Source organism: Lissotriton vulgaris, unplaced genomic scaffold (genome assembly GCF_964263255.1).
Source record: "Lissotriton vulgaris unplaced genomic scaffold, aLisVul1.2 SCAFFOLD_291, whole genome shotgun sequence".
NCBI classification, from domain to species: Eukaryota; Metazoa; Chordata; class Amphibia; order Caudata; family Salamandridae; genus Lissotriton; species Lissotriton vulgaris.
The window spans coordinates 994,893-1,022,485 of NW_028248508.1; the positions used below are offsets into that span (position 1 = coordinate 994,893).

Below are 27,593 nucleotides of genomic sequence, written 5' to 3' on the forward strand. Positions count from 1 at the left end.
AAAGTTAACTGATTAGTATCTCATGATTAAGGACTCGACTATATTTGATCAATATTTAGATTATGTACAACAACAAGCTGTCAAACAACTGGTCATGCAGACTCTATAGCTGTCGGATTTAAGTAAGTCTTGGGACCAAGGTCTTAGGACACTTCCCTTTTTCCTCAGATAACAGAGGCACATGTTATGTTATTCTGGCCCATCTTCAAATATTTTCCTATCTTAGCAAATACAATTACACTCACTTGCTGTAAATCCCAAGGCAAACAGTGGCAACCTCATGCCTATGTATTCCTGCTGATGCTGCTACTTTCTCCCACTCATTGCCACAATGAAGATGAGTTCCAGACATAGAAGCACTTCAGCCCAGGAGTTTGGTTACTTCTTTATTCCAGCAAATAGAAGAGAAGCTGCACCAAGCTGCCGAGAACAGTGCCACCCCGAGTAAATGTCCAGCTGCAACTGTCCAAAGTACAACCCAAAACTCTCCCCAAACAACCGTACAGTCTTAATTCTTGATCTAGCTCACCTCACACTATTCTAGATTCCCTCCATTATGCTTGATACCTCCCAAGCACACAAATCACAGGGAGGAATTGGAAAGGTTACTAAAAGGCAGGTGTCATAGAAGAGATACAGCCATCAAAGTGGTTGGCACCAAATGTTCTGAAGGCCAAGATGGGTGGGTAAGTAGACCTTAGAAATCTCACAAAAAATATCTGAGTAGATTGGAAGTGTCTTCCCAATATTGCCTTGGCTCTATTGGGACATGCAAGTGCCTTTTACATGATGGATTGGTCATCTCCCTACCATCATGAGTCAGTTGGTGTTGAAAATGTAATTTTCTTCAAAGATAATATTTTATTTTACAGTGATAATGTTGAGGACATCATGCAGTGTTGATGAAAATCCAGAGAAGACTAAATCAGCACAACTTTACTGTAAAGGTGGAGAAATATTAGGTCAGACTATGTTCTGGTGAATATTTGGACTGCATCATAAGTAGAGAGGGGATAAAACCAAGAGTAAAATTAGTACTGGTAGTATCAAAAGTGCCAGTGCCTAAAACTAACGAAGAGTCACAATTATGTTTAGGTCTTATAGAGTATTTCTTAAGGTTTGTCAGGAACTTGCAAATATTGTTAATCTTCTGCAAAGGCTGATGAGGGAAGGGGATGGGTTTGAGTGAACAGAGCTCTATCAAGAAGACTTATTGAACAACCATTTGTAAAGATTAGTGGAACTAGGACCGGCAGGAAATGAAGTGTTGAAAAGAGAATAGTAGGGTGATAGAAGGCTGGCCAGCCAGGAATAAGCTGGGGGGGGGGGGTGGTGGGGAGGAGGAATGTTGGTGTTTGAGATAACAATTGAAAGTGACTGAAGTTCGCTGTTGCGGGGGCAAACGATTAATTCCACTGGTTGTACTGAGAGAAACATTTGTAAAACATGTGCATGAAGGTATATTAGGGAGGACTATGACCAACTTGAAAGTCAGAAAAGTTAACTGGTAGTTCAAGATGGACACAATGGTGGAGGAGCTTGTAAAAGAATGCTGTCAGTATGCAGCTAGAGGCAAATCAAAGATAGCACATGAAGCGCGCCTGTGTCCATGGTTGGAATGTTAGTGATTCCTTGAAATAAACTGGCATGGGCCTCTTTGAATTGTTACCAGCTAGTTAATAGTATCTTTTGGTGTTGGTGGATTACTTTTGTAAGCGGGTGTTAGTGAAAAGTGTTGACAACTCTCACTACAGTCACTCCCTTACTAAAGGAGGAGTTTGTGAGGGATGTCATTCCTCAGGTAGGAGTATGGCTGTGGAATGTCGTACAACAGAATTGTATTCCCCCCAAGGCAATGAATTAGTAGAGAGAATAATCAAATGATCAAAGCTTGCAAAAATTGGTGTCCTGGAAAAAACAAAGGTGATTAATGTTAAGGAAAAGGGAACCCTACACGCTGATGCGAATTCCTTAGGCAGGGAAATCAATAAGCGTACAGAGACCTATGGCAACTCTCTTTTATTTATATGGAACAAGTTATAAAAAATCTACCAGTTACAGCTAAAAAGGGAACAAGAAGGATAATAGAGATGAATTGTCACATCAGCCATGATATTTATTCGTATTTAGATTGAGATCACATATTACTTTCCACAATACACAGAAAAAACGTTAATATTCCATAGATTGGCAACCCACACTTTCATACTTCAATCATATCTACAGTTATACTATGCACAACCAAACAGAACAAGATAAAAATATTCCTTCCCTCATTTTTGGATGTTCCTGGTGTGGCTGCAAGGAGCAGCTGGGGAGCTGCTGTTTTGATGTCTGTTGGCCTTCTCCTCAGTCCTTTTCGCAATGGGTCTGTCACCATGGGTAAGGTTCTTAGAAAAAAGCAACTTCTGGAGTCTGGCTCCTCTCAGATGTTGGGCCACTAAGGTGTGAACAAGCCACCCCTGGACAAGGAGTGGTGAGTGCGCTGGCCAAACCCTGGACACAGTTTTGCAGGCTGGCAAAAACTCTGGACACAGTTTTGCAGGCTATTGCTGCCTCCGGCGAAGCGCTTGAACTAAAATTTAACTCCCTGCTTTCAGACATCGAATGCGTGTTGATCATAGGTGGCTGGTTAAGCAGGTCACCACTACTGAGTGCTCTATGGATGAGCTCACACCTAGTATGGCCTCAGTACAATCCAAGTCTCTTGAGGCCAGAGCTGAGGACGCAGAAAATAGGGCGTGACGTAATAATATCCAGAATTAATATGCTCCCTGAGTGTATTAAAAGGCACTGCTGCAAACATGATTAATGTTCTGGAAAAAGGAATTTGAGAAAAACTTGCTCCAGAGGGCCTGTCTTCTTACTACTCCTTAGAACGTGCTCATTGTGTCCCTTCATGGTCCTGTTGCCCTGAGTGGCCCCCTGTCCAGTAGTGGCGAAACATTTGTACTATAGGGATAGAGTTCATATTTTGTCTCAGGCCAGACTTACTAGAGACATCATGCTAGAGAATCACAGAATAATGTTCAACCCTGATTTCACATGTGAGGTACAGAAGCAACGGGCCTCTTTTGTGGATGGCAAGAAACGTCTTTATCTACTGGGCATCACATACGCATTGTTATTTCCAGCAAGATAGAGAGTGACCTTGGGAGATGAGGTACAATTTTTTGTGTCTCCTCAATCCTTGTGCGATTCAATAAATCGACTTCCTCAATGGAAAGATGATCTTTCCCTGAAAAAAGGGCAGCAAGGCCTCCGATTGCCCTGAGGGAAGCAAAGGGCACATAGAGAACTGTTCCATTGCAGTCACAGTTGCGTTGAGAGCGCTTGCGAGTGACTGCCTTGAGTACAGGGGGCTCTGCTCCACTGCCTGTCAATTCGGAGGGAGAGCTACAGGATTCGGACTGGAGTCAAACATCAGTCTCGTCTTTGGGATCTACTGAATCCTTGCCAAATAACACTCCAGGGGTTTGGGTGAGATAATCCAAAAGTTTTGCTATCTGCTTTGCATCAGTATGGGTTGTGTTTTAGCAAAAACCCTGCAGTGCTGGCTCACTTGTCTAGCAGGGTTAGAATACTTAGGGCTTATTTACAAGCTACTTGCGCCACAAGTACACCACTTATTCCCATTTTAAAAGTGGCACTCAGAGCTTGTAAATAAGCCGCTCTGTGACTTTGTCATGTGTGGCCCAATTTTGAGGGGATTATACTGTATGTTTCTTGCAGAGATTGTGTTGTGGAGCTGGGTAGTGTCTCGGCGCCCGCCCAAACCACCCTGAGTGGTTGTTGTGCTTGTAAGTCATGCACATCAGTTGAACAATTTCTGACTAGTTTGGATGAGGCGTCGTTTGCTTCTGGTTCTAGGGATGGGGAGTTGGGTTAGATGTAAGTGTTTTGGGGTTTTAGATAAGGTTACCCCTGCCTGCTGCCCTTGGATACCATTGACAGTAAGAAGGGCTCATGTCTTGAGAACTGGAATGATCCCTCCTCTTGATACCTTCCTATGGCATCCCCCGTAAAATATAACTTAATCTCCTGGACTATCCAGGGTCTTCATAATATGGTTAAGAGATATAAAGTTTACTCCTACCTTAAAAGGTGGGGAGCATATATAGCCCTGTTGCAGGACCCTCCTCTTACAAAGTCTGAAGGATTGGCTCTCCATAAAAGAAGACGGGGTCAAGTGTGCGCTACGTCTTATTCAACCTTTGCCAAAAGAGTTTTGATAAGACCTGGGGTCCCTTTCCAGAAATCCTTTGAGATTATAGACCTGGAATGTAGATATGTGGTTTTTACAGGGAGCTGGTGGGTCATGATTTAACAATAGTAGGATATATGCTCTCAATACTGACCGGGGGCAGGTGCGTTTGTGGAGCTTTCTGGGGTTTTGGCTTCATACCCGACTCAGACAATGTTATTGGGTTGTGACTTTAATTGTGATGCTTACCCTGCATGTGATCATTCCCATCGACCTGTAGTGGTTTATCCAGATACCTGGTTGGTGTGCTTCTTCTCAATTTGGCAGCGTCAGTGGTGATTGGTAGATTCTTGTAGACAGATTCACCCTTTGGACAAAGACTTCTCGTTTTATTCTGGGATGCACAAGTTTCATTTTTGCCTTGATACTTTCTTGTGCACTAAACCGGTGCATGGATCGGTACATGGTGTAGAATATTTGTGCAGTTCAATTTCAGAACAAAACCCAGTGTTACTCTCTCTGAAATGAGAGTGTGAACGTACACGCATCCCTGATTGGCGACTACGGGTGAAGTCATTGGATGATCCAGTCTTTCTAAAAAACATTGGTGAAGCCATTGGTGACTATTTTGCAGTAAATGCTGGGTCTGCTTCTTCACCCTTGATTGAGTGGGATGCATTTAAAACTGTGATCAGAGGTCGCTGTATTGCGGAAGTGGTAGGGGTCTAATATACGCTAGTAGGTGAGGTGGAATCCTGGGAAAGGGCATTGTGGGGCCTGGAGAAGCAGAGGCCGGGAAATCCTGCTCTTAAATACACATTGCTTTAGGCAAAGCAATTAATGGCAGCCCAAGTTGAGAGGCTCTGCTGTTTTGATTACAGGGAGTATCTGACTCATGCGCATGAAATTAGGCACCTTGTTAGCATGGCTTGTCAACCCAATAAAATAGGGGCTCCATGATATTAGAGCTTGAATCAGACTTGGGTGCACCTCTATATAGCCAATTTGCCATTAATACTAGATTCCGGGACTATTATGCATCCCTCTATACCACATCATTAGAGATACTCCATCAAGTAATTGAAGACTTCCTGGCACTGGGTAATCTTCTGGTGTTCCTGCAGGTAGATGCAGATGAGTTAGGAGGTGATATTACAATTGAGGAAATAAGAGCTGCCAGTAAAAATATGTCTTGCAGTAAAGTTCTAGGAGCTGATGGCCTGCCAGTGGAGTTCTTTGCCACTTATGGGAATACATTGGCTCTACTCTACTCTGCAGCTCGTAAATTGGGCCGTCTACCTGTATCAACATGCAAAGCTTTAGTTATCCCATTATTGAAACCAGGTCGCCCTCCCAAGGTTGTCAGATCGGCCTTTGTCCATGTTTAATGTGGATTACTAAATACTTTGTAGAATTCTGGTGTCTCGGCTCAAGCCCCACTTGCCAACTTTGATTCACAAGGATCAAACTGGATTTCTTCCTGGGCGTAATACTTTGCTTAATATCCGTAGGCTCCTTTCACTTATGAATGAGAATTTTCAAGGCAAGTGACAATTGCTGTAATGACAATAGATATAGAGAAGGCCTTTGACATTCTGAGTTGGAACTCCCTATATCAAGTAATGGATTGTATGGGGTTGGGACCTAGGTTCATACGCTGGGTCAGACTTGTTTATACGGGTCCAACCGGCACGGGTTCGTACTTGTAGAACCATCTCTGCATCGTAAGTAGTGGCGGGAGGTACTAGGTAAGGGTGTTAACATACCCCCCTACTGTTTGCAATTGCAATGGAACCTTTGGCTAGAATTCCTTGGGCAGCTGGATTTTACTCTGGGCGTTCACACTATGCTGCGTTATATGCGGAGTATATGCTATTGTTTCGCAGAAATGTTAGAGTTGACCTGCCTGGTGCAATAGAATTGTTTGAGCGCTTTTGCACTGTCTAGGGCACTCCAGTTTGGTTACTGGGGTACCCTTGTGAGTCCCTAGTATATGGTACACTAGGTACTAAGGGCATAGGTAACCCAGACACTTACCTGGTGCTGCAGCATGTATTATGCCACCCCTGGGAAGCCTTCCAAAATGACACCACGGGACTGATACTGCAGCCTGGGTAAGGTGGTGCATGCACCCCTTACTGAGATATAGGTTACCTATATCTACCTTAAATCACTGCACATAGAAACCTATCAGTCATCCCTATGGCAGGCCTTGTCAATCCTGAAGGCAGGGTGCTAGGTTTTGTGTGAGAGGGTGCCCATGCATGAGGAGGGCCCCTCTGCAGCCTTCGGAACCTATTATCTGGGGTTGTTCAGTGCTGCAGCCAGACCATATGCTCTTAAGTGCATCATAACCTCGCTGGAAATGCTAACTTTGGAATGGTTGAATGGAAACATGTTGTGTTTGGTGTCAAACACTTTGGAATCCTAACCCCCACCAGTCCTGGCGGTGGGGGTAGAATTCCACCCTTCTAGAGGGAGAGACATGTACACACCGGTATACCCGGTACCAGTTTTAAAGAGCCCTGGCATCACAAAATGGATGCTGCAGCCACAGTCTGGCCTCCTACTGCTGAACGAAACTCCAGCAGGGGAGGCCTGTACAATAGTTTTCCTGTCACAGGGAGGTGTAATGACCTCACAGACAGGCTTTAGTGTATTGGGGCTTGGTGGGTGCACTCTGGGAGTGCTTTGAAGTCTGCACTGGAGACACATTTGGTGTCCCTGTGCATAGTCCAGTTCAAACCAGTTGCAGGGGCTACCAGCCCCTGCTCTGGCACAAAACTGGACAAAGGAAATGGTTGTAGCCACCCCTCTTTCCAAACCCTCCCATCGGTGGGTCCCCAAAGTAAGTCCAACCCCTTCCTTGGTTATAAGAAAGGAACCCCTGACTACAGGACTTTAGATTACACCTGGACGAAACTCTGCAACTGAATCCTGGAACTTCGACACTCTACTCACGACTAGAGGTCAGAAGAATGGGGTCAAGGAGTGACTACCATGCTTGGCAGGCACCAATGAAGCAATTGCCAGTCTGCATCTCCAAAGCTCCCGCCGGATCTCCGAAGTATTTGCAGCCCAGGAAGAGTATTTCCAGACTTCTCAGAGGCCGACCCGAGTCCCCAACAAAGCTGAGACCCGTAGCCCACATGAGTGACGTGGAACCGAAACTCCTGGACACCATGCACATTTGCAAGTGCATCAGCTTCTCATCGTTCTTTGAGGCTATGCCTTGGGTTATTTGTAGCCCATGCTCCGAGCACCTTTTGCACCAAAGATTTTTGGCCTACACTCCACAAGTTTTCCGTGAGCCCGCTTCTTGCATTTCAGATTGAGGCTCCATTGCGATCCCTGGTCTGTCGACTGGTGGGTTCCTGTGAAGGCAACTCTGATTTTCCTTGGACTTCCCTGGTTGCTCTAGACGTGCCCTGACTCCCCATCTCGTGGTGAGTCCCTCGGACCTTGCTGGTCCACACTGAAGCATTTCTTTACTTTCTGCGTGGGTTGCTGTTACCAAGGCTTGTTGGGTCCAATCCAGTCACCGATGCTGCAGCACTCGACATCCTTCATGGGACAGCTCGATTCCAGCTCCTGGTCATTGTCGACACCTTCAGGTCCTCGTGGCTGAAGAGTCAAGCTTAACCTCTTTCACCTGAAATCACCCGACATCGGTGGTCATTCGACTATCGTGCCACTGGTCACTGGCTAGTGACCCAGACTCTGTCCCCTCTGCTTTCAGGTTCTTCTCATCTTCGATCCAGGCTTGGATCACACCGTACACTTTCCTCTTCAACGGCAGCAGCACTTTGCAGCAGATCTCCATTGAAAACGATGACGATTCCCGACACCAAAAGACACCTATGCACCCGGCTTCCCTGGGTTAGGTAACTTAAGTACTCCGGTGCACCCATGGATGTTGGCCCTAGAACCCCTTATGTCTAAAGGGGTTTGCTCAAAGTCCTCTTCTTAGTGTCCTTAATCTTTAAATTTCAAACCGCGACTTTCCCCATAGACGCTAACGGCGATTTGCAGCTGTGTTCTCACACTGCACGCGTCCCCCGTAGGTTCTCTTTGTCACTACCTTGGGTGGTTCCTGGTGGGCCCAGCGATTCTACAGGCTCTAGGCCTTGTGTCTAGTCAAGTCGTGGTTCTTATACCACTTTCTTAATATATGGTTTGGTACGCCCCAGGGCTCAACGTATATTGTGCTAATTTACTGTGTGATATTAAGTGTAACGTATGTGCTTTTACCTCTAGCCTCATAGAGACTAGTAGGGTGTGTTTAGAATAAATACTTATATTTTATATTTATACCTGGTGTGGTTCTCCTTTTATTTGGTCATTCATGAGATTATATCCTGGGAAAACAATCTGCTTTACATTCATTCAAGACTTAGCCTGAAGGCTGCTCTCCATAGCTACCACTAGGATAGCTTTCAATAAAGGCTGTCTTTAACCTATCACCTCTAAGGGGTTGTTTGGACTGGTGCAAGGTGCCCACTATAACTAGTGGACAGCATAGGCCAGGCCAACTTCTCACAGTGAAACACACAAACAGGGCACAAGTCGAGTGTACACGCGCATAGACGGAGTCTACCCACTTTTTTCATAGGGTGTACAAAGTTGGACCCCACAGAAATATCCTGAATTTGTCCCCTGGTAATTTTCACACACTGGGACACATTCAGCAGCGCCTGCAGGTTGTCTGCTTTTATTCTGAGCAGCAAAGTGCAGGGGGGGGGGGGGATTTCATATTGTAGACTCCAGCTGGGTCTAAAACTAAGGGTGACGTTAAGAGGCCATCAAGCCTTTTTTTGATGGAGTATCCTGGCAGGGAGCTATCTGGAGCCTCACACCTACCTGTAAATAAAATTGAGGGGAAATAAAAGCTCACAGCTTGATATTACTTAACAGATATTTAAGAGAGACATGCTTTCGACTTGGTTTAGGCCGTGTCTATAAGACATATGCATGCACTGTAAGAATGTCTGATGTGTTGGGCTGTCCTAGTTTTTATACAAAAAACAATTTAAATACCGCTATTTTGTTTTATTTCTTTTATAGCGCTACTCATCCCTATTTAGGGTATCAGAGCACGTTACATCACACATACACATTGACAGAAAGTCATATGTGTGTAAATCAATGTACAGGAAGTGTTACATAAGACTGTGAGGGTTACAAGGTGTAGGAGTCACATGTCCTTCATAGCTCACTCTATTATATTAGAAGGACTACAATTTATGAACTGAAAGTAACAATAGGATCTCTATGTTAAAAGCAGTAACTCACTATCCCATCAACATAAAAAAAATCTCTCAACTGCATGTCACATGATGTGCTTTGCAGGAGACATTTTAATCCTCTGTGCTACTTTGATGCAAAACCAGGATTAGAAACAACAAAGATCTCGCCAGAAAGTGCATTAACCTCCAGAGATATTTTACCATTGTTATTATTCTCTGAGATTTACTGGGTACACAAAGATCTATTATGAAAAGAGAGAGGAACCCCTTGAAGTAAACAAGGGAATTGGGGTGTTAAACCTAAATCAAACAGAATGATCCCCTTGGGTCGTGTACAGGAGAAGCTTGGAATTAGCTATAACCACAATCAAATATAAACACACTAACTAAAGAAATTAATCAAAAATGAAGTTACATAACAATTTATTGAAACAATAAAAAGACAATTTACAATTACACTGAAAAAAATGTTAAAAAACAATTAAAATACTATATAATTTTGTGACCAGCACAAAAATGAAGGACAGACAAAACTCAATTGTAAAACATACAAATTGGATATTACAAAGCGTACATTCACAATTAAAATTTCAACGTCCCCTGGTTTTATAACCTTACAATCTTATATACACCGGGGGGAAAAAAGATGAATTGTACAGAAAATTGCGTCGACGCGTTTCGGTGGTTTGCGTATTATTATGTGCCACCTTTATCAAGACTATTGATTTGTTGTCTGTCGTGTTACTGGATCCTTATGGTTGTCCTACAATAGATATACATACAGTTAATTGGCTGAATTGAGATAACACTATACTTTACAGTAATTCACAGGTACAATGCCTAGCCTATTAATAAACGGTATTACTTAATGGCTGCTCTTTATACGTGAGTTATATATTCTATTACTTCACAATTTTCTCTACATACAAACTCTCAGGAACACAGGGTCCCTCGGTCGTTGGAGCTTAATCTGGTTATGGTATTTGAGACTTCTCTAATAAGAACCTAAATTTCGACACAATGATAGGCACTGTTAGCCTAGTAGGCGTAGCTAGGTGAGGGCAGATACTAATGTGGCATACTCTCCCTAAGTCAGAAAAAAGATTGTGCTTATGGGATGCTAGGCATATGGCTCTCTTTATGCTCTTGCTAATTGTAGAGTATTAGTCTATGCAAAATTGAAGAAGGCATTGACTTCACATCTGTATGTGCATGTATCGGCTGTATCTCTGCTACTAAAGTTCAAAGAGACTCAAAAAAGCTTCGTGGGAGGTAAATACACTTAAAATTGTGTTTCCCTACTCAAGTTCTGCTTTTACCTGTTTGGTCAGGTGGGATTCCTTATTATGTAGGAGATAAAAATTCTTTCAGGATGTGAGGAGATATTCTTATTGGGCGGTAACTATCTGGAGAGAGAAGCATATAAAACCGCTAGAATAAGTAGGAGGTGGAAAAAATCCTATGTCCTTAATATTAATTTAAGCTTATTACTTGACATACCTGGAGGTTACTAATGATTCTCCTATCCGATAAGGATTAGAAAACTTTTCAAAGTCTGTAAATCTTCAGACACTTCTATGTCACTACTCTTTAGTTGTTCTTGACTTGTAGCGGGGATGAATATCAAGATCAATGGCGGTTGGCTTCAATGACCAGAACGAGTCTCTCTTGGGGGAAAAAATGAAAGAGAAGGGAGTACTTTAAGACCTCAATTATATGAGACGGAGTAAATGGTTGTGGAAATGCGCCTGGATTACAAATTTACCAGTAGCGTCATCTTACCTATAATGGTCAAAAAGAGATCTCGCAGTAGAAGGAATAATAGAGGCGCGGTGAGCTGCCTTTACTTTTGTGAGCGTTGGGGTAGTTTCTTAAAAAATGGTATTATCGTATCCCCTAGAGGAGAAGAGTAGAACAATAGTTCAATTTTAGTTCGTTAGATAGTGTGGCCTCTTTAAAAGTTCCCTCCCGGGCTGGGTCTTACCTGCTACAGCAAAAGCGTCTGTTCGTATCGGGTCTTCGTTTTCAAATGAGAGATTCTTAGTGAATCCCAGGCTTTGTTTAAATACACCCCTTTGTGCTGTGATTGGATAAAGCTGAAGTATTAAATGGTCCAATCATATGTGAGTGCTGTTGAAGCTGCCTATTTGCATGTTTGGGCTTACTAGGCGCTCTATTCTATTGGCTGTTAGGTGTTTAAGGGGTGTGTTTCTTTGAAAGTTTAATACAGTTCCCAATGAGGTCCTCAAGGCGGTGGGAAATGTTCGCGCTCGTTTTAAGCTTACTAAGCGCTCTATTCTATTGGCTGTTAGGTGGTTAAAGGGTGTGTTTCTTTGGAAGCTTAATACAGTTCCCACTAAGGTCCTCAAGGCGGTGGGAAATGTTCGCGCTCGCTTTAAGCTTGCTGAGCGATATATTCAATTGACTAATACGCGGTAGGAAGGAATGTGAAATCGAATGCTTTATTGAGTTCTCACTGCGTTCTTTTAAATGGCGAATTATTCGTTAGCTATATTTATGCGCTCATAGGCGGTATAAACACACTTGAGTACTTGGTACCTGGGCTTGTGTTTCTGTAAACAGGTTAAATATGGGAATAAAACACTTTTTAGTCTGCTACCGTACGTAGGTGGTCATTTGAGCATAAGAAACACATCAGCACAGTACCCAGCTTGCATCGGCGTGGTGCTGCATGGACTTGGTACAGCACTTGTATGGATAGGCATGTTTTCAGACACTACATCTGTCCTCACTAGACACATGTATGAGGTCATTTTTCCAGTTCCAGTTGCATTTGTGCCCTGTGGTTTTGGGTGGTATTAATCTCCAGTTGGACTGACACGTAGTCAGTTTGTAACAATGGCTCTGCAATGGCAGCTGGAACAACAAGTAGTCAAAGCTTACCCTTAAGAGATGGTTGAAGGTCATGAATGCAGCCGTAGCATGACACAGGAATAGCTTAGAATAAACTCCACTGTCCACTCATAACTTTACATTGAAAAATAACTATTTTTATATGAAGTAGAAAAATTGAGGCTACTTAAAATAAGACACTCCAAAAGGTACGGTTAGTACTTATCCTAAACGAAAGGCAGCTAGGGGTAATAAACAGGTGTACTCATTTCACATTCCTCTCCCCAACTACAGCCAGGAGTATCTTTGCTGGACTTTTTACACTAGAGTGAGGTGGGGTTGCAAATGATCACTGGCATGTGGACTGAGGAGACAAAGGGTAGACATCCTAATTGGGGGCTCTCTGCTGGAGGACAGAAAATGGCCTTGATCTGCATCGGCAGAGAAGCTGGTTTCGCCCATCTGGTGTTGCTGGTCAATGTGCGCTGCTGTCCAACCTCCATTGTAGCTTCTAAGTGGTCTCTCCATCTCAGGCCCCTAAGGATTGCTCCAATGGAAGGGAAGCAGTTTTGGCATTGCCCTTAATTCAGGAACCTCCATCATGCGTTATGACCTCATATGAACAGAACACACAGCTTTCATATAGCATATGTAACATAACAAAAGAACTTGGAGGACCTGTAGCCGGTTCACGGATGTTGAGACCATTCGGGTGAAAAACAAGGTCAGCCAGAAAAATCCCAAAAAGTGTAGGATGTCAGTTGCTGGCACTGCATGTGTATGGCTGATCTGAATGTTCTGAAAAGTACTACGGGGCAAAAGCATAAGATGCAACTGTGAGGGAGCTCCCGCGAGTAGAAACATTTGTTAAAAAATATATATATATTTTCAGGTGTTACATAAAATAGTATTCTATGACTTGTCAGCACTCACATATGATTGGACCATTTAATACTTCAGCTTTATCCAATCACAGCACAAAGGGGTGTATTTAAACAAAGCCTGGGATTCACTAAGAATCTCTCATTTGAAAACGAAGACCCGATACGAACAGACGCTTTTGCTGTAGCAGGTAAGACCCAGCCCGGGAGGGAACTTTTAAAGAGGCCACACTATCTAACGAACTAAAATTGAACTATTGTTCTACTCTTCTCCTCTAGGGGATACGATAATACCATTTTTTAAGAAACTACCCCAACGCTCACAAAAGTAAAGGCAGCTCACCGCGCCTCTATTATTCCTTCTACTGCGAGATCTCTTTTTGACCATTATAGGTAAGATGACGCTACTGGTAAATTTGTAATCCAGGCGCATTTCCACAACCATTTACTCCGTCTCATATAATTGAGGTCTAAAAGTACTCCCTTCTCTTTCATTTTTTCCCCCAAGAGAGACTCGTTCTGGTCATTGAAGCCAACCGCCATTGATCTTGATATTCATCCCCGCTACAAGTCAAGAACAACTAAAGAGTAGTGACATAGAAGTGTCTGAAGATTTACAGACTTTGAAAAGTTTTCTAATCCTTATCGGATAGGAGAATCATTAGTAACCTCCAGGTATGTCAAGTAATAAGCTTAAATTAATATTAAGGACATAGGATTTTTTCCACCTCCTACTTATTCTAGCGGTTTTATATGCTTCTCTCTCCAGATAGTTACCGCCCAATAAGAATATCTCCTCACATCCTGAAAGAATTTTTATCTCCTACATAATAAGGAATCCCACCTGACCAAACAGGTAAAAGCAGAACTTGAGTAGGGAAACACAATTTTAAGTGTATTTACCTCCCACGAAGCTTTTTTGAGTCTCTTTGAACTTTAGTAGCAGAGATACAGCCGATACATGCACATACAGATGTGAAGTCAATGCCTTCTTCTATTTTGCATAGACTAATACTCTACAATTAGCAAGAGCATAAAGAGAGCCATATGCCTAGCATCCCATAAGCACAATCTTTTTTCTGACTTAGGGAGAGTATGCCACGTTAGTATCTGCCCTCACCTAGCTACGCCTACTAGGCTAACAGTGCCTATCATTGTGTCGAAATTTAGGTTCTTATTAGAGAAGTCTCAAATACCATAACCAGATTAAGCTCCAACGACCGAGGGACCCTGTGTTCCTGAGAGTTTGTATGTAGAGAAAATTGTGAAGTAATAGAATATATAACTCACGTATAAAGAGCAGCCATTAAGTAATACCGTTTATTAATAGGCTAGGCATTGTACCTGTGAATTACTGTAAAGTATAGTGTTATCTCAATTCAGCCAATTAACTGTATGTATATCTATTGTAGGACAACCATAAGGATCCAGTAACACGACAGACAACAAATCAATAGTCTTGATAAAGGTGGCACATAATAATACGCAAACCACCGAAACGCGTCGACGCAATTTTCTGTACAATTCATCTTTTTTCCCCCCCGGTGTATATAAGATTGTAAGGTTATAAAACCAGGGGACGTTGAAATTTTAATTGTGAATGTACGCTTTGTAATATCCAATTTGTATGTTTTACAATTGAGTTTTGTCTGTCCTTCATTTTTGTGCTGGTCACAAAATTATATAGTATTTTAATTGTTTTTTAACATTTTTTCCAGTGTAATTGTAAATTGTCTTTTTATTGTTTCAATAAATTGTTATGTAACTTCATTTTTGATTAATTTCTTTAGTTAGTGTGTTTATATTTGATTGTGGTTATAGCTAATTCCAAGCTTCTCCTGTACACGACCCAAGGGAATCATTCTACACAAAGATCTACACAGCAGGTGCTTGAACCCCATAAGATATTTTAAAATGCAGACATTGCAACCAATGTTCCCTCTAATTTTTAGATCCCGGCCTGACGTAAGTAGCGCATGCGCTGCACTCGTCATACAAGGCTTTTTAGAAGTGATACAATTCCAAAAGCCTCGTCCCCGCTCCGCCTTAAGTTTTCATTAGTGCGCGTTGTTTTGCAGGACAAATTATGCCAAATTATGCCAAAGGCAGTGCAATGATGTAACTGAAGGCATATCACTCCCTCATTGTTGCCACCCTGTCTCCTTTTATCTACGCCCAGCGGGATTGGATCTTTTACCCGCGGCGTTACACTAGTGCTTTTAATTACTGGGGAAGCACTATTTGTTTCCCCTTCTGTCTGTCTCTCTCAGAGACTCAGCTGCTTGTTTATAGCGGCAGTCTGGCCAGCGCTTGTTGTTTTAACTTGTCTGAGAGATTGGCTGTGGTTCCTTAATTAACTTCTACTGCCGTCACATTTTTGCACAATTGCCGTCAGATTGTCACACAACAAAGCCTATTTGTGTTCGGAACCATGGTTAACTCCGCTGCAGCCACTAAATTAAAACAGACTTTTTTTATTACTTGATGAGATGCTAAATTAGCTCCATGTAGTACGAGAAATCGCCTATACCTGGTACATACCTTTCCGTTGCTGTCACCTTGTTGCAATTCCTGCCCGTGCTCTAGCGGCATTTCTGTTCGAGTCAAGGCACATTCTTCCTTAGAGCCTGAGAGCTTGGCTGCGGTTCTTAATTAACTTCTATTGCATTCCCATTTTTGCACAACGAAGCCTATTTGTGTTTGGAACCGCGGTTAACTCAGCTGCAGCCAGTAAATTAAAGACGGAAACTTTTTCTTAATTTGACAGCTCGTGTCTCTTGAGCACCTGCCTGCATTTCCATCAAGATAAAATGAGTCATGGCGACTGTCATGCCCAGGCAGTGGGCACTAGGACCCTGGGGTCAGGGGTGTGGGGAAGGGACACCGGACACCACATCCGGTAAAGGGAGCAGGGGCGGGACAGAACAGGACCAAGGGGCTTAGGGGCAGGAAGCACGAGTAAGCTGTATGACAAGAGAAGTAATAAAGATACCTGCATAACGAAGGAATCGTGTTGCGTGTTCCTTGGGGCATCGCGACACTACAACTGGCGACGAGGGCAAAGCACGGACGTGTGCAGCAGCTGCCCAGCAGCTCGAAACCAGAAGCCCACCCTGGACTGTGGTGAGCGCCGAACTGCGAGGGAAGCGAAGCCAGTAGCCCACCCTGGTTTGTGCCACAGAGAAAAGAAACTGCGCGGGAGCCCACCCCGACCGCTAAAAAGAGACGTCCTGATGGTCCGGTAAGCGCCGATCGATTAAAGAAATAAGCGCCAAGATCGAGGAATTGGGCGCGAGCTCTCGCGAGAGTCTCGGCAGCCATTTTAAGATCAGGCAGAAAGAGCCAATCCGTGCGCAAGAAAAACGGTAGGCCATCTTTAAATCAGGCAACGAGAGTCTCGGCGGCCATTTTGAAGTCAGGCAAAAGGACCAATAGGGAAGCAGGAAAGGCCGGCAGCCATTTTGAGGCCAGGCGAACATTGAAAAAGCCACAATAGTGCTGATAAGAGCACCAGGAGGAGAAAAAAAAGGCCAATAAGCGATAATAAAAGAAGGCACAAATAGATAACAAGAAGAAAACAAAAGACAGGCACAAAGAGATGCAAATAGGACATAGTGAAAATATATAAAAAGAACACAAACGAATAGAGCAAACAGCGGCAGAAAGAAGAAAGCACAAGGAAACCAAGGATACAAAAGATAGGAAATGGCAGAGCCAAGGAGCGAAAGGCAGAGCGCCCAATATCACAGACCCCTCCCATTCAACCTCTCAGAGCCGCAAGTGGGAATAAGAAGGGAGCGATGGGTCAGGAGATTTGAGAGATACATGGAGGTCACTGACATAATAGAGGCCAAGCAACTAGGACTGTTCCTCAATCTTGGTAGGCGATGAAGTAGATGACCTACTAGTGACCCTGCCGGAAGATGAAATATCGATGTACAAAGACCTAATAAAGTGCCTAACAAACAAATTTGATCCAAAAAGAAACATTGATTTCGAGCACTACACTTTCACCATAGCATTCCAACATGCGGACGAGTCGCTAGATGATTTTGCGACGCGACTAAGGAAACTAGTAACTGACTGTGAGTTCAACAACGAACAAGCGATTCACCTGCGCATCATTGAAGGATGCTGTGACACGGAGTTCCGCACAAGAATTCTGAAGGAACCAGCATCACTGGAAAAGATCCTGTCACTAGCGAGGGGATGAAGCAAGAGCGACAGTACAAGCAAGAAAAATGAAGCGGGGAAAAGAACGACGAGTCGAACAGGCACACCGCATGGCAGAGAACAACCGTACAAGCAGTTGGAAGAAAGGGCACAATGAACAGGCAACAAGAAAGCAACCTGAATCAACATGCTATAGATGTGGAATTGAGTTCCCACACAGAGGCACGTGCCCAGCATTTGGCAAAACATGCAGGAAATGCAACCGGAGCAACCACTTTTCCAGTGTATGTCAGGGGCTGCCGTTTAGAGGTGAAAGAGGAAGACCGGGAAGACCACGGATGACAACAAGCAGACACGTCAGACATGTAGAAACCGCAAACAGAAGGTCCTCGCTAGAGTCAGGAGACGAAGGGAAAGAAGAAAAAGTAGAGCGACTCTACCTCATGTCGTACACCGCTGCCATGCCCACAGATGAAGGCAGGACTGAAGAAAGCATCCGCCTTGTGGACAAAATTAACATAAAGAAGACTGAGTCTGTGACAATAGACGTGGGACCACACAGAGCACGCTTTGCGCCAGATGGCGGCGCAACATGCAACATCATGTGTGCGTCGGAATACGAGAAGATGGAAGTGAAGCCAGCACCAAAACCGTCGAAAGTGTAAGTATTCACATGGGGGTCAAGGAAACCAGTTACAAACCTGGGAAAGTTCACAGAGAACTTAACATACAAAAGTCAAACGATAAAAGAAGAGATTCATGTACTGAGAGGTGACATTCCAGCACCTTGCCTGTTAAGTAATGTCACAGCCCAGGTGATGGGCCTCCTCGAAATGACATAGCATGTCAGAAAAAAGGAGCATCTTGAAGGAATATCCCAAACTACTGCAGGGACTGGGGAAGCTAAAGGGGCGTCAAGTAACGTTGCACATCGATGAAACAATAAAGCCAATAGCTAAACACCACCGGCGAGTGCCAATACACCTGCAACCACAAGTAGAAGAAGTGATTGAAGCGCTGCTCAAACAGGACATCATAGAACCAGCTGAAGGACCGACGCCCTGGGTGTCGCCAATAGTGGCAGTACCAAAAAAAACGTCCAAGATTCGCATCTGTGTTGACATGAGACTACCGAACACAGCAATCGAACGAGAAAGACACCCTGGACCTCACCTCGATGATGTTTTGATCAGCTGCCTAACAGGCACAAGACGTTTCTCCAAACTAGACTTGTGCAAGGGATATCACCAGCTAGAGCTCGACCCTCAATCCAGGTATATCACGACGTTCTCCACGCACCGGGTCTGTTCCGATATAAGCGCCTACGTTTTGGTATATCATCCGCTGCTGAAATATTTCAAGAAACGATAAGACAAGTAATAAGGCCAGTAAAGAATAGCCTGAACTACAGTGATGACATCCTGGTGTTCGGCAAAGACAAGTAGCGTCAACGTCAGCAAGTGCAACCCTGCCAGTCATGGATGATGTTTTTGCAGCATGGGGCTCACCCCAAACACTAAAGACTGACAATGGCCCGCCATTCTCAGAAGAAGAGTTCCGGAAATTTATGGAGTACCTAGAAATCCGTCACCGGAAAATAACGCCTCTGTAGCCACAAGCGAACGGGATGGCGGAAAGGTTCATGGGAACAATAAAGAAGGCTGTACAGAGAGCAAAGATAACACAAATCGACAGGGCAAGTCCTATGCCAGATACTGAGGGACTACCAGAACACCCCTCACAGCTCCACAGGCCCTCAAGCAGGACACGGCTACTGTAGATGGAAGCGATGACAAGTGTGGAGCGAAGTCACATAGCTGCCAAAGATGAAGAGGCAAGAGCAAAAATGAAGGTATACGCAGATCAAAGGAGGCACGCCACCAAAGCAAAACTCAAAGAAGGGGATTCAGTGGTAGTGCGGCAAAGACAGCAGAGGAAATCGGACAGTGCATCCTCGAAGGACCGACTGACGGTGACGGAGGTGAACGGTTTCTCTCTCTCTCTCTTCCCCCCCTATATCCCCCCCACTGGTCGATCAGTGACCACAGGCCGCATCATGTACTGTTTGTTTGCAACAAAGGGGAAGATGTCATGCCCAGGCAGTGGGCACTAAGACCCTTGGGTCAGGGGTGTTGGGGAGGGGACACGGGACACCGGACACCACATCCGGTCAAGTGAGCAGGGGCGGGACAGAACAGGACCAAGGGGTGTGGGGCAGGAAGCACGAGTAAGCTGTACAACAAGAGAAGTAATAAAGATACCTGCATAACGAAGGAATCATGTTGCGTGATCCTTGGGGCATCGTGACACTACAGCGACAACAGTTCTTAAGCTATTTTGCTGCGCCCTGCAAGCATACTTTAGATAGCAGCCAGTTGAACAGAAAAGCTGATGTCAGCATTTCCTCTGTCGGAATACACATCGACTCTGCGGTGGCAGTCTACTGGCTTGTCTGTAGGTAAAAACTGTGCTAACCACTAAATCACTTGCTACGAACGCTCATGGAGTACCACTTTTTTGCCATATTCAAAATATCATACTGAGGCTGCGTAAGTGTCTTTTTCCCCCCCAATGTTTTATATAGCACGAACTAGACCCCAGACATCGAGTATCATGGTGCTTTACATGAGCACTAATTTCGTTAGAGACGCCATTGCTTGTCTTCGTGTGTTTTAAGTTGAGCGCTTGTTGTTTTAACTTGCCTGGGCGCTTGGCTGCGGTTCTTAATTAACTTCTATTGCCGACACATGTTTGCACAACGAAGCCTATTTGTGTTCGGAACCGCGGTTAACTCAGCTGCAGCCAGTAAATTAAAGACGGAGACTTTTCCTTAATTTGACAGCTTGTGTCTCTTGAGCGCCTGCCTGCATTTTCCATGAAGATAAAGTGAGTCATGGCGACAACTGTTCTTAAGTTATTTCGCTGCACCCTGCAAGCATACCTTAGATAGCAGCCAGTTGAGCAGAAAAGCCGATGTCAGCATTTCCTCTGTCGGAATGCACATCGACTCTGCGGTGGCAGTCTACTGGCTTGTCTGTAGGTAAAAACCGTGCCATGCACTAAATCACTTGCTACGAACGCTCATGGAGTACCACTTTTTTGCCATATTCAAAATATCATACTAATGTTGCATAAGTGTCTTTTTTTCCCCCCCAGTGTTTTATATAGCGTGAACTAGACCCCAGACATCGAGTATCAGAGCGCTTTACATGAGCACCAGTTTCGTTACAAATGGACACTTTTTTGTGAGGCACGGGAGATTAAGTGATTTGCCTAGAATCACAGGATGTTGAGCGTCGTTGCCGAGACTCAAACCCGGTTCCCAAGCTTTGAGGTCGAACAACTCTAGCCGTAACACTACACCCACTCCCTGTTATCTCCAATAACTCAAGGCCGTTCAAATGTCCCGAGACTGCAGGCCTTTTCCTCCATGTTGTACAGTTCTTTGGATAATACTGGTAATTACAGTTCGAGTGGGGGAGCCACCACATTAATAGGGAGAGCAGAGCCAAGCCAAGGGACTGGCTTGGCTTACAGACCGTGAAAGAGCGGAGCAGTGCAAATATTTGGTATGTAAATCGTGGAAAGAAGCACATATAGGATTGTCTCCTGAAAATAAAGACGTGCATTTCTTTAACACGTGGAAGCATGTCACCCTATTACATCAGATTATATTAATACTTTGAAAGTTATTTATTGAAACTGATAGTTTTTCAACTTGAGTGACAAAACATGAATGTAGAAACATTCGTACCCCAATCCTGACGACCAATTACTGGTCTAATAGGCAGGTCGGTTGTCAAGTATCACCTAAAGGTGGCCAAGATTCCTATTATGTATGAAGGAAATAATTGTATATTAATTCACAGTGCACATCTTGAAATTGCTTATTTGTAGATACTTACACCATCATATGTGATAATGAAGAAAAAGAAAGCTTTGTGAAATAAAATATTTGACCACAATATCAAAGTCAAAAACAGCTTTATTCGATTTTGATAATAAAAATCATAAAAGCACAGTAAAATTATAAATATACAATTACATCATTCGTCATTCTATAAATGGAATTGATTAAATTTAAGAAGTGCAATAAAAGATACAATAAAATGCATGCAATAAGGAAGAGTCGAGGCAACAATCACTGGACTTTGTTAAGTTAATTCATTGTATTCCTAACTAAAGATTTTTAAAAAGATTAGACAAGGTACATAGTTAGTTCATCTTCCAGCATTTGTAATTTCATCAAAGCGGTCCTACATTGCCTTAGACCCCAATTTTTTAAGAGTGGTAACAAAAAAAATTCTTGGCAGAGTAATTTGCAAAAAAGTGTACAGTGTAGGGTGGACTGTTTTGACACATTGTCACAAGGGCATAGAATCAGATCTTTAGACCAACAGTTTAAATCCGGAAACGTTATCATTCTAAAGAAAGTGCCCCCCCTAAATCTTGTCAATAACATACTCGAGTAACAGCTTAGCACCTTAATCAGATATTGCTGGGTGCCCTGCCCTTGGAGAATCAAATGGTTCTCCATGACCTATGTTTTGCTTTTCTCGGCCATCCAGCGTTTGCATTCCAGAAAGTGCAAGCATAGGTGCTTGAGCTTCTTCCTAGGGACTGACACTCTGGAGAGTCAAAGAATTATGTATGCCCAATGTCGGTCAAGAAACCCTTAACATAACTAATCCAGGATATCCTGGAAACTCCCTCTAGGTTTAGACAATCCAATATTATATCCCTATTCAGGCCTGTCTCCTCAGTTGACCACACTTTATGCCACAGTAAAATGGGGTCGATTGTAATTAGGTCTGAGATATGGTGTATGCCTAGTTCTTAATGGCACACGAACGTTGAGGTGTTGCGGGGAACAGCCAATAAATAACGAAGAAATTTGTTTTCTCTGAGCTGTATCGTATTGGGGTTGGGTATTCCCCATAGGCCTGCGCCATACATTGCAGTGGACACATATTTTGTTTAAAAAATGTCCATTAATACTGTAATCAGGCGACCCCCCCAGTTTATTTGCAAAACATCGGACGGCCCTGATCGCTCTGCCAAACGCCATTTTTCTTGCCTCCACTGCCGAGGACCAGGTCCCCTTATTATTAAAATTAATTCCCAAATATGAGAATGATTCTGTTGTGGCTATTTTGGAGCCTGATAAAAAAATCTTACATTTTAAGGTCTTCTTTGAAGTGCAGCACATGGTGAAGGTCTTACTTATATTTATCTTAAGGCCTCTGTCACTCATGTACTTGGAAAATTTAGTCATTGATCTTTGGAGGCCAATTTGCGTCCTTGCCATGATTACTGCATCGTCTGCATATAAAAGGATGGGTACCGGGGAGTTCTTTATTCTAGGAGAATCATACTGGTCTTCCGTAAGGTGGGATGCTACGCTGTTTATATACAAATTAAATAAAAAAAGTGCTAAAATGCATCCCTGCCTTACCCCCTTTTGGATGTCAAATTTGGTGGTACATTCGCCCTTGTTTCCGTACCTCACCCTTGCCCCAGCCCCCTATATAGTTCCTTTATTCAGATTCAACTCCTAATTGTGCTAATATGGACCACAATTTATCGTGGTTCAGACAATCAAAGGCCGAACTTAGGTCTACAAAGCATAAAAATAAATTTTCCTATTTGGCCATAGTATACTTGGGAATTATCAATGTAAATTCAAGTCTTGCTCCATGGTGCCAAGTCCAGCCCTGAACCCATATTGGACTTGCGAGAGGATGCCTTGATCTTCCACCCAGGTCTGCAATCTGTTTAGTATGACTCTCCCGGCGACCTTCATAAGGTCTGCAGCCGTGGCAGCCATGGTTCTGTGCGACAGGAACAGGACTGTGTGTGTGGGTGCAGCGACAAATGTCAGTGCAGATTGTGTGAGTATTCATGTTAATTGCAGCACCAGTCATGCGCTGCAATTAACATGAATACTTTCTCAGAGGCACACAATATGCCCCGCACGGGCGGCCTTAGCTCTAGTGGTGCCCTGTGCAACAACGTTTGTTGGTGCCCCCAATGACCACCTCTGCCAGTGATTCCCTCACAATTACCCTTTAACAGTGCCGCTCAAGTCTACCTTAACACACTCTCTGAGATGCATTTCATTTGTTTTATAGCGCCCCTCATACCAGTGCAGGGTGTACTTTACATTGCACACACATTAAACAGAGACAATCAATCATAGGTATGAAATCGGTGCATAAGAAATGTTACATATGACAGAGGACTGCAAGGTGTAGGAGTGACATGTCATTCATGCTGGTAGTCAGTATAGTTTAAGAGTGCTTTGTCTGGAGAAGAACAAACTTGGAATTTAAAATGTAAAACCATGGTTCGGGTTTCTCTTCAATAAGAATCGCTTTGTACCCAAATGAGCCCTTTTCAAAACATTAAGATAATGAATGGCTGGGGAAAAAATCATAACGCTCGAATCTATACCTTGCAGTATGCATTAAGTTCTTTGATGACAATTATCTATATTAGGATTTTAACTTATGAACTGCAAGTAACAAAATTATCTCTCTGACAAAAGTAGTAACCCACTAAACAATTTTCATTCTATTCTATTCTATGTGATCTGCATGATACACGTTCTTTGCAGCAGGCATATTAACCCTCTGTGCTACCGTAAAACTTCCACTAGAGCAAATTCCTAGCGCTCTCCAGGCAGAACAGTAATCACCAGAGTTATCTTGACATATTTATTATTGCCTGAAAATTGCTGGAGGCAAGGAACTTTGCAGCTGGTCCTTTTGAAACAATAATATACCTGTGTCTGTTCGCTCTCTCCTGCCGCGAGTCATAGGCGTGAAGTAAGTCCGTTGACACCACCGGATGACACATCAAAGCACGTCATGCTTGTAGTCAGGGGTTTAAGTGTGATGAAAAAACTGGGAGGGGGCTCTCTAGGGGCGTGGCCAATGTAATTAAGGGAGTGGCTTAAAACACTTAAATTAAAATTCTGTACTTACCTGCCCCCTTGTTTTTTTGCTACTCAATCAGTGGGTTTCTCAAGGAGCCTAGTATCACCCGCCGTCACCCAGAGTTTTAAGTGGGATGAAAAAACTGTGGGGTCTCTCAAAGGGGTGTGACCGATGTAATGAAGGGCGTGGCTTAAAAGCACAGTAAGCTTAAAATCTGTGTTTAGCATAGTGTGCCGCCCGACAGGTATTTTTGCTTCTTTTGTCATTGCATCCAGATATAAATTATAACAAGTAAAATTACACATACAAAAAGCCAGGACTATTGGCTTTGTCAGTGGTTGTTAGTTGCATAAGATAGTCAACAACTATGGCTTCGTTGTATATAACATTGAAAATGCTTCAGATCTGACATGATGAGACTGAAAGAACTATAAGGAGTCTTTTTTAGTTACATCAAAGGCAGTGAAGGGTGGCACTGCTGCAGAGTTACGATTTCTTTTCATTCTGAGACTGATGGCAAAAACCGGCAGGACCCTGCCTACTTAAAGCCCTCCCGTCACCACAGGTGAAGTGCTTTATATGGGAGGCAGGGAGATACACATTAGTTACAGTGAAACAATGAAGTGTAGAGCTCAGCGAGAAGTGGCAGCAGGGAACCAACTGTAAAGGAAGGAAGCAGGCAGTGACGTGTGTATAAAACCCAACAGTTTTTCACACACCAAATCAAATGAAATGTGTTCACATACACATATCAATTCCATCCCAGGAGGCCTGATGAAAAAAGGATTACCAACAACCTATCCTGCAAAGCACAGTTTGAAAATGTTGCCTTCTGTTGATGTTTTATGATGTCAAAGTTCCCCGAATGTAGTGTCACTGCTAAGGTACAAAAAACGTCCAATACAGAGGTTGCGGTTGTTGCATTGTACTGTTTTGTCCAGCCGTGTTGCGCTAAAATCATGCCCCAGCAGGCCCGGCTCCAGGAATTTTTATTTGGGTGGGCCGAGGGTGCATTTGGCTGGGCCACTGCGGGCTTGATTTGTCGGATATTTGTCTAGGCAGACCTGCTTCAGGGCCCTCCTTTATCTCTTCTTAGTCTTACAAAGCCCAGTAAAATACACTCTTTTCAAATCTCTTCCTGAATATTATCACTCTCAAAAGTGTTTTTTCCATGTAATGTTCCTTTGATGGGAAGAGGTGGTTTCTAAGGTGGGGGTATTAGGCAAGTGACACTTCACAGGCTTCCTCTGTGGGAGCCTTCAGGGAGAATCCCTCTTCATTACTACCTCCACCTGACCCTGGACTCTGCAACGCACTCCCTTACAGGCTTGATTATACCCACTCCTCTCCAATGCACCTTATCTCACAACTGACCTTGGGTCCCAACCCCATATCAGGCACCATTGGGCTCCATTTTTATTTTCCCGGTAAAAACATTAGTAAAATCACCTTCAAACTTAAAACATTGAATATAGCAGTAAATATAGTTAGCACGCACTTTAAAGTATGTTCCACAGTAGCCCTTATGACCCGACTGCTAATTAAATAAACAAAAACAGAAAGGCAATGACAGCCTTATGTGAAAGTCCTTTTTGGCGCCGCACCAATAACCTCTTTCTTTGTAAATACCTTTACTACCACCTTCCATCAGTGCCCCTCATCCCTCCATGGACCCCTATTGACCTTCTCCTCGGATTCCCTCCCTGTCACGCCACATGTGCCCCTCATCTCCCCATAACCCCTTCCCCTTATGACCTCCTCCTCGGATTCCCTCATTGTCACTCTCCAACAGTACCCCTCATCGCTCCATAACCCCTCCCACTAACTCCTCCTCAGATTCCCTCACTGCCAAATGCCACAAGTACCCCTCATCTCCCCATAGCCCCTCCGCCTCATGATCTCCTCCTCGGACTCCTCACTATCACCCTCCAACAGTGCCCCTCATCTCTCCCTAGCTCCCCCTCCACCTCATGACCTCTTCCTCAGATTCCTTCACTGCCACCCTCTAACAGGGCCCCTCATCCCTCCATGGCCCCCTATTGACCTCCTCCTCTGATTCCCTCACTACCACCCTCCACCAGTACCCCTCATTATTCTGTAGCCCCTCCCCTAATGACCTCCTCCTTAGACTCCCTCACTACCACCTGCCACCAGTGCCCCTCATCTCTCCCTAGCTCCCCCCTCCATACCATGACCTCTTCCTCGGATACTCTCACTGCCAACCTCCACCAGTGCCCCTCATCTCTCTAGCCCCTCCCCCTCATGACCTCCTCCTCAGACTCCCTCACTGCCACCCTCCACCAGTGCCCCTCATCTCTCCGTCGCCCCCCCATGGACCTCCTCCTCGGATTCCCTCAGTGCCACCCTCCTCCAGTGCCCTCATCTCTGCGTAGCCACTCTCTCATATGCATTTCATTTGTTGTATAGCGCTACTCATATCAGTGTAGTGTGTGTCAGTACTTTACACCACGCACACATTATACAGAGACAATGAATCATACAAGTATGTAAATCAGTCTACAGGGAATGTCACATTAGCCAATGAGAATTACAAGGTGTAGGAATCACGTCATCCATACTGGTGGACAGTATATTTTAAAAGGGTTTGGTCTGGGGAAACACAACCTTAGGATTTAAAGAGTATTCCACTGGGGTCAGCTTTACTGATAAAAATGTATATCTGCCCAAACATACTCATTTTAGCAACATTAGAATAATGAAAGACTGAGGAAGTTCTAACTATATCACAAAACAAAAAAGCAAAGTTCTAACTATACCATTCATGTTTGTATGCAGCTCTTTGTGACAATTCATTAGGATTGTAACTTCTGAACTGCAAGTAACACAAGGATCTCTGTGACAAAGGCAGTAATCCACTGAGCTTCCACATAAAATACAGGTCATCTGCATTTAAAAACTACTAACAGACAAATGATTGCTCTCCAGCAGAATCATTCATCACCAGCGTTATCTAGGCATTTTGTATTGTCTAATTGTTGTCCTGCATCAGCCATGATAATGATAAAAACTGTTTGAAGAAGCACACATGAAGTATGTGTGGTACTGGGCCTGTGCAGATTTAAAAAAAAAAAAACAAATAGTTACTCATTCTCTTACCTACTACTCCATTAGTCAAACTTTGTGTCACAGACAGCCTGATGTGATAAGCAGCTGCAGGGGTCAGGAAAGGTGAATAAGAATAAACAAACTTCTTATAAAAATATCCATGCAGCAGAACAGTAGGCAAAGGTTACCATTGTCAAAGAAAGAATTTGTCACCTTTCACCACGTGGAGATG

The 27,593-nt window shown here is 43.7% G+C and overlaps 1 long non-coding RNA gene across 1 annotated transcript; it reads left to right on the plus strand.

The window, feature by feature from the left end:
- The first annotated feature begins 13,765 nt into the window (after positions 1-13,765).
- Positions 13,766-14,707, plus strand: LOC147664090 (uncharacterized). The gene is made up of 3 exons (XR_015305195.1): positions 13,766-13,859; positions 13,954-14,040; positions 14,597-14,707. It is a non-coding gene; the product is annotated as an uncharacterized LOC147664090 (long non-coding RNA).
- The last annotated feature ends 12,886 nt before the right edge of the window (positions 14,708-27,593 follow it).